General features: G+C 46.1%; 1 protein-coding gene and 1 pseudogene across 1 annotated transcript in view; both read right to left on the reverse strand.

The window, feature by feature from the left end:
* Positions 1 to 8,385, reverse strand: part of Plag1 (PLAG1 zinc finger) — a 39,680-nt gene that overhangs the window by 16,741 nt on the left and 14,554 nt on the right. The gene's annotated exons all lie outside the window — the stretch shown is intronic.
* The window catches only part of LOC113457742, a 2,240-nt pseudogene continuing 480 nt past the window's right edge, over positions 6,626 to 8,385 (reverse strand).

The raw sequence follows: 8,385 nt of genomic DNA on the forward strand, positions 1-8,385 counted from the left end.
TTGTGAGCCACCATGTGGTTGCTGGGAATTGAACTCAGGACCTTTGGAAGAGCAGGCAATGCTCTTAACCTCTGAGCCATCTCTCCAGCCCTATTATTGTTATTTTTAATTGTGTGTCCTCAGAGGCCAGAGGCATTGAACACCTCACCTCCCCACTTGAGCCAAATTTACTAATGGAAGTTGTCAGCTGCCCAATGTGGGTGCTGGGAATTTAACTCTAGTCCTCTATAAGAGCAATATGGTCTCCTGACCTCCAAGGCATTCTCTCCAGCTATAGCATTCTATTCAAATCTTTTCATGTATTTAGGTAACCAACAAATAAAAGATTGATAAGATAAAGACTGAACACTCTCTTATATTACCTAAATATTTTATTTTTATAATTAGGAATTTTTATTTTTACCAAAAATTATGTTTTTAACTGGAAAAGTTTGATGTCCATATATCTAGAAATGAAGTGAGTCATACTTCAAACCATATACAGAACTTGACTCTGGATCACAGATTAACTATAAGATTTGGTCTGTGTAAAACCCAAGTTATAAAACGCTTAGAAGAAAATATTAGAAACAAAACTCTGTGAAGAGTAGGAAATTAGCTAACACCAATGAAAGCACAAACCGTTAAAACAACAAACAGGTAAACTGGACTTCAGCAAAACTTAAAAACAGTCTTCAAGACATCATTAAGAAAAGGGAAAACTAGGAGGTAGAAGACAGACAAACCCTTACTTGTATCTAGAAAAAAAGAATTTCTAAAACTTGACAAGATGGCAATAAAACAATTGAAAATGAATAACAATAATAAAAAATGCCAGGTGGTGGCAGTGGCTGACACCTTTAATCCCAGCACTTGGGAGGCAGAGGCAGGCGGATCTCTGTGAGTTCGAGACCAGCCTGGTCTACAAGAGCTAGTTCCAGGACAGGCTCCAAAACCACAGAGAAACCCTGTCTCAAAAAACAAAACAAAACAACCCCCCCAAAACAAACAAACAAACAAAAAACCCAAACTACAAAACATACACACACAAAACAAAAACAAAACGAAAAACAAAAACAAGCCAAAAGCATTAAAAAAAAGACTAAGAAAGCCATTAGTAGGTATTCCCTCATGAAAACATAAACCGGCTGGAGAGATGTTTTAGCCATTAAGAGCACATGCTGCTCTCACGAAGAATCTAAATCTGTTCCTAGAACACATGTCAGGTGGCTTCCAAGTGCCTGTAACCCCAGCACTGGGGATCTTGCGCCCTCTTCTGGCCTCTGTAGGCACCTGCACTCTCATGCACATACGTACTCACAGATAAACACACAGATAGATAATTGAAAATAGAATATTATTTTTTTTAAAAGGAAAAATAAAAAAATGGCAAAAACTAACCCTACATGAATAGATGTTTGGCATCACTGGCTATCAGGGAAATGCAAATTAATAGCAGTGAGCTCATTCCATGGGTCCTAAGTGGCGGACTGGGTTTGGCAGTTATTGTGCAATAGGCCTCTCTGAAATTGTATTACACAGTGGGCACACCCGTAATGAAAAGAAGGTAACAATGATGCAATTCACTTTGAGAACAGTTGTGGTTTCTTAAAAAGTCAAACATGCGCCTGCCATGTGACAGCCATTTCGTTTCTATCTACTTAGGCAAGAGATAAAAGCATACATCCTTACAGAGACTTGTGCGCGGATATCCAAAGCGCCTTTGTTTGAATAGTCAAGATTATATAGAAGCCAAATGCCTGTCAATGTGGACCCAATCCACTGGGGAGCAGCAGTAAGGAATGAACAGCAGATATTTGCAGAAACATGAATAAATCTCCAAGTAATTATTTATGCTTGTTGAAACAAGCCAGGCCAGAAAAGGTACGTGTTGTGTGGTTCCATTCGTACGAACAGATGTCGAGGAAAAGGGAAATACACTCCAGTGAGAAGACAGGAGGTAGAGAGGAGGATCAATCACAAAGGCTGTGAATACGCCAGCAGGAACGGCAGATCACTCAGTGTGGGATGCAGGGACGGCCTCACAGTGGGGTCCAAACGGTATACTGTGTGCTTCCTATCTGTCTGCTTCACAGACACCGACCACACCTCAGTAAAGTCATGAGAAAACAGAATGGCAGTGTTTGTACTGGAAATACCAGTGAAGGGAAAAACATGTCTTCAGATGAATTCACTGAACTCTCAGGAGAAAACCCTCTAAGAATGGACAATCTGGAATCTTTACAAGGGCAACGGCTCAACATGACAAAACTCTCTCCTCCCCATTCAGACGGGGAGACCATGTGAGGAAGTTCAGTGTAGCTGCGAGAAGCCTGCATGCAGCCCTGGTGGGAAAGACACACATCCAAGAGGCTTCAGGGCCACATTCTCAGCTGTTCCCCTCGGAGGAGCCAGGGAGGCTCACCTGTTGCTGATGAACCGGCATACCATACCACATGATTTCAAGGTTCCAGGAATACACTCTAGCTGGAACTGAGACCTGTGGACAATAAATAGTTCTAGGATTCGTTCCATTTATTAAATACCAAGGAAGTGTCTGCTGCCGGGTCTGGGTGCAGCTTCTACACGGCTGTTGTAAATAATAATTGTCTTGGACTTCTGATGACCATTTAATTTGACTTTTTTTTAACTTCATACTTGCACAAAGGTGCACCCACACAACCCTTCTGACTTTACTTTCAGTATTTGATCAATGACATGGGATGTTCACTACCTCATTATAAAACTGGCTTTGTGTTGGTGACTTTGTTCAACGCAGACCGCTGCAATGGCTAATGTAGCGCTTGGCAGATAAGGCATAATGACGCACTTTCTGCTACAGTAAAAGCCATTACTTAGTATGCTAACTTAAACATGAAATTTTCAATCGCAGGACTAAACGTTAAGCTTACACTAGGCTGTAGACTGTGGCCCATTCATTGCGGGACCTAAAGACTGAGCTCATTGGCAACCGTCTTGCAAGGAAAGATATCCCATGCTAACTGGTACACATGGTCCACCAGGAGCATCTTCATCTAGTTTTAATCAGACAATATATGACATTTAATGTTCCTGAATTATACATTTATCATTTTTTATTTTGATTAACATCAGAACCAAGACAAGTGTGACCCAAAGAACAAGTGCAAGCCATACGTGGGCAGGTATTCCAGAACCAAGACAAGCGTGACCCAAAGAACAGGTGTGAGCCACATGTGGGCAGGTATCCAGGTAGGAGGAATTAGAAGCAGGACTAGATACCTGTAGGAAATATGTTATATTTCAAGCAAATGCAAGAGGTGGAGCCTGGAGCTATGTGATTAGATGGCTGAAGGGCTCCCCTGGACTCTTGCATACTGGCCCCACACTCAGACTGTTGAGAAAAAGCCAATAGCTATGTGCCCCTGTTGCTTCCTGAAACAGAACCAACTGGCCATAACTGTCTGGTTTCTAACTAGTTTAGCTTTTTTTTTTTTTTTTTTTTTTTTTTTTTAAGAAAAGAAACATCTTTCTTTAGTTATCAAACTGTACACTCACTCTGTTGTTTGCTGACAGGTGATAATCAAAGGGATTCCAATTCACCAATCTGAAGCTTGGGCAGCAACAGCGAAGGCAGCCCCCTTTCCACCACCCACAGACTCCTCGGTTCGCTCCACACCTCTGAGCCCTCTTCCTGCTGTGACCTAGAAACATGCTGGAGGAGTCATTTCATAATCTTAGACAGCGAGTTTCTGGTCTTCACCTCCGCACGGTGTTCCTTTCAAAGTTTACCTGGAGAAAGCCCCAACACAGATTCTCACTCTGACTCAGGCTAAAGCAGCAACAGTAGGCAAAGACGGCCTACTTCTGAGAATAAAGGCTGGTCCAAATCCTACCTGAGCAGTATATCTTTGGGCAGTTTATCCTATTTTAAAAACTGTAAGCATGTATGTATGTGGCATTTGTGAAGTAGGAGCTTGTGAGGGTTGGGTCCTCCTTTCACCATGTGTATCTAGGGAACTGAACTCAGATCATCAGGATTGGTGGCAGTCATGGAAAGCTGACTATAGTCTTTAGTATAGTCCTGAGTGTTCAATATATAAAGCTATTGCATACAGCATGCTAAACAGTGCTGTCCTACCATGTCCTGATATGTACAGGACCAGGGCTGCTGAGATGGCTCAGTGGGTAATGGTGTCTGCTGAGCTCAGTCCCTGGAAACTATGTAGAAGGGAGAAACAGAGGATCAACTCTATAAGGTTGACCTCTCAACTCCATGTGTGTCCTGTGACATGCATGTCTCTTCTCTCCCACATCATAAACACATTTACACAATAATGATAAATTATAGAAATAAGGACTGACCCTCCCCGATACAGGCTCTTATACAGATCACAGTCATCACAGAAACAAAAGAACATTTCATAGGAAAGGCTTATGCACTCAAAGAGTAACATGGTATCTGGAGAAGTAGCATGCTTATGATTGCATGTCTGTAGACAGGTAGGGTGTACCTTGGGTTTTATGATAATTGCAGTCACAGACAAACCCAAATCACAATTACAGAAACTGGTTTTCTGTGACATGGAATGGCAACTTGGGCAAAAATTTTGCCTATTCAGAGATAAACTTACCAGGGCTTAACTGTGGCTGGTAGAGGACTACTCTTTACTTTTGTTTGTTTGTTTGTTGTTTCGTGAGACAGGGTTTCTCTGTAGCTTTGGAGCCTGTCCTGGAACTAGCTCTTGTAGACCAGGTTGGCCTCGAACTCCCAGAGATCCACCTGCCCCTGTCTCCCAAGTGCTGGGATTAAAGGTGTGCGCCACCACTGCCCGGGGAGAGGACTATTAAGCCCTTTAAAACACATACAGCTGAGGTGGCTCTCTTTCACACAACCCAGTGTTTCTCAACTTTCCTAAGGCTGGGACCCTTTAATACAGTTTCACATGTCACGGTGACCCTCGAATGAAAATTATTTTCATTGCTACTTCTTAACTGTAGTTTTGCTACTGTTATGAATTACAATGTAAATATCTGATATGCAGGATCGTCTTAGGTGGTGGCCCCTGTGAAAGGGTCCTTCACCCCCCCCCCAAGGGGTCATGACCTACTTACAAAGCCCATGATCTCCTTTTCCCACCCCAGCTAATCACCCATAGTTCTCCTGTGGCTAAGGCAAGGGTTGGCCCGAGTTGTGTGGCCTCAACACCCACCCAGCATATCCGGGCTGATGAGGGAGATGTACAGACGGAAGTCACAGGGAGAGGTGGGGTCCAAGACAGCTAACAATTAGAATAGGATACACATAGGAGGCACTCAAGTGTTTTATAACGAATAGAAAATAGGAAGAGGAAGGGGAAGAGGAGGGCCCTTTCCACCTCATTGGCCCACCAGATGATGAAGAAAACAGTTGTCTCCACAAATGACTGAGAATTGAAAACTTGGAAGTTCTCTGGACTTTCAATTGCATTATCAATCATTTAAGGAGATAAGACCTTTTCTTGTCTTGGTCCATTCTCAATGATACCAGGAAGCTGTAGTCACTATGCCACCTTGTGGTCATGACTAGAAAGTTCATTTTCCCTTAATGGACCAGATAGTCCCCGACTCTTGCACAAAGGCACCAAGAAATACACCAGAAGCAACTTAGAGACAAATAAATGTCTGTCATCTCACGTAGGTCTTAAAGTGTCTCTGGGAACACAACACTCGATAGTCTACAGGGGAAGAGCTAACAAAGGGGCACCGATAATTCATCATGATTGACAACCAAAAGCAGAAGGTAGAAAACACCACAAAATAAATACAGGCGAGGTACAAAGACAGTCCACAGGAAGAAGAGATCTGGGTGGAGGGTGCTCCTGAGAGGAGGTACAGCTGAACAGGACCAGAGCTGGGGTGTGCTGAACACCATGGGGACGAGGCTTCCCTTGGTGGGAGCCACAGGGTCTTAGGAAAGGGGTGTTGAGGGAGGCTGGAGAGGACACAGCAGAAGCAGCAGCGAGACTTGGTGGTGTGTGAGAGAAATCTCTTCTGAGTCAAACAGGGCGCTGTGGTCTGCCTAAGCGGTTCAGCTATAAAGCAAGTTTATACTGGCCTGTCGTGGGTGGTGGGTGACAGTGGACAGGAGACGCATCCTGTAATGAGTCAGTAGAATTTTACATGAGCAGGAGTTAGTAGGGTGAACACACTGAATGGCAACTTATTTAATAGATCCTGGGAAACTCGCAAATTTAAAAAGGAATTTAAAATGCTGTAAATTCCTTTACTGCTATCTCTCCTACCTCTATCACCCCCAAATCATGTAGGGTTCCAGTTTTCATTTCCTAACCCTTTCCCCAAAAGGTGCTACCTCCTTCCCAGGCAACAGAGCAAGGACAAGACTTCAGTCTGGACTCACTTTTGCTTCATCTTCCTCCAGCCTAGAGCCAGGAAGGCATGGTGACAGAGGGACGGACGGATGGACGGACGGACGGGTGGACAGCACAAGGGTCTGAGAAGATCAAGAAAAGGACTACTCTGCGCTGAGCACTGTCTTTCTAGACTTGGCCCCTGTGTGTGGGAGAGGTGAAGGCAGGAGAGACAGATCTGTCATAATAGCAGAACCATAATCCTGTCTGGGGTAGACCAATTAACGTGGATTTTCAGCAAGGCTGTACCTGGTGTTTTATAGCTGTTGCTGTGGACCGGCTTCTAGCTCTGATTCTTCATCAATCTGGTATTTATAGGTGGGAAGGAGAAGCAGTCCCTGCCTGCCCCCAAGATGGGCACTGAGATAAGAGGTGGGAGGTAGTATGGTCAAAGGCATGACTACACTGGGGATGGAGATGTAAGCTAGGTAGCTGTCCCCAAAGTGAGTTCCTGAATGCCTGCTAGACACTCCCATGGGATCTGGAGAACCCTGAAATATGCGAAGGGGTCAGATCCCTGCCCTGAGGACAGGGAGAAAGGCCTGATGACTGCTGCCCCTGGGGAAGCCTCCCCCTCTACTCTTGTGGGTACTGGAGGGAGCAGACAGGCCACAGAGGCTTCTCAGAGGAGTTAAGGGGGTGTAGTGTATACCCTCTGCTCCCCCTTGGATCAATATACGGGGACCATGTTGATTCTTTCTCTGGGTCCCCTAGCAGGAACTTGATGTGAAACCCTTCCAGGATGGTTGTGGAATCCTGGATGCCCGATGGGCTTGGCCACGGAGCATGAAAGGGCTCAGGTCCTTGGCAAAAGCTCTGTGTGTCCCAGGTCTGCCACTGCCGGCACAGGGCAGTGTTCTGAAGATACAGCACCTCTGCTGGGATCAGGCATGTGCATCACCCGGAAGTTGCCCTTAATCTGGCGTTTCACATGGTCCTTGAGCACCTTACAGAAGCAGGTGTTGGAGGAAAGGTTGTGGCGGATGGAGTTCTTCCAGCTCTCATAGTCGTCCCTGAAGAAGGGGAATGCTGCCTAGACCCAGGGAATGATCTGGGCCAGCTTTAGCCCAAGGATGGAAGGATGCACCCTGAATTATTAAGGTGATAGTGGGCAATGAGGTTTGTTGGGCCTCAGGTGAGGCTGTAAGGGAGGCAGCCCTGGGCTGGGGTCTGGCCTAGCAGAGGGCTCAGGGCCACCAGATGGTGAATGTGGAGGCTGGGTGCCAGTCTGAGGCCATGCTACCATCAAAGGTTTGAAAGAGCAGGGTGAGAGCTGGGATGTCGCTCAGCGGTAGGATGCCTGCCTAGCATGGGTGAGATGATGCATTCAATAGCCAGTGCCACTATATATATATCATAATAAAAATAAGCAAAGCTCAAGGCGTGTATGGAGAATGGCAGTGGCAGAGACACTTCAGACCTCAGGAGTGTGGGAAGGAACCCAATGCCAGGAGTAAACCATCAGAGAGCCAGGCAAGAGGAGCAAGGGGGGGGGGCTACTACACAGGATGAAGTCCCAATAAGCTCTCCTGCCTCAGAGGGAAAAGGGCACACATCAGGGCGGGTTCCCTCAGAGCTCGCTCACTCCTTGCCTCCGGACTGGCTCTGACTACTGGTCCAGATGTCCCATTCCGGCAGTAGCCCTCCTTACTTCTCGCCACCCCGGAAGATTCCCCCCTGCCTGCTTTTCTTGGCTCTCCAGAGCTTTTAGTAATCTTGGAAAGAGCCTTCCTTAGGGGAACAGCGGAGTCCAGAGAGACGGGAGAGAATGTTCTGGACGGAGCCGGGGAGTAACTCTGGCCCAGATCCCGACAGGCACTGGACGCACTGTCACCTTGCACTCGCTGCGTTTAATCACCTAGTGACGTCACTGTCCTCACGGTCCTTCGTCACAGGCGGGGGCAAGAGAAGCACAGGAAGGAGCGGTCTTCCAGGTAGGCACTAGGGAGGCTGCACTGCTCGTGCGAGTGTGTGTGTGGGCACTAGGGAGTGCTGCACTGCTCGTGCGAGTGTGTGT

The sequence above is a fragment of the Microtus ochrogaster genome, linkage group LG5 (assembly GCF_000317375.1).
Source record: "Microtus ochrogaster isolate Prairie Vole_2 linkage group LG5, MicOch1.0, whole genome shotgun sequence".
Lineage (NCBI taxonomy): Eukaryota > Metazoa > Chordata > Mammalia > Rodentia > Cricetidae > Microtus > Microtus ochrogaster.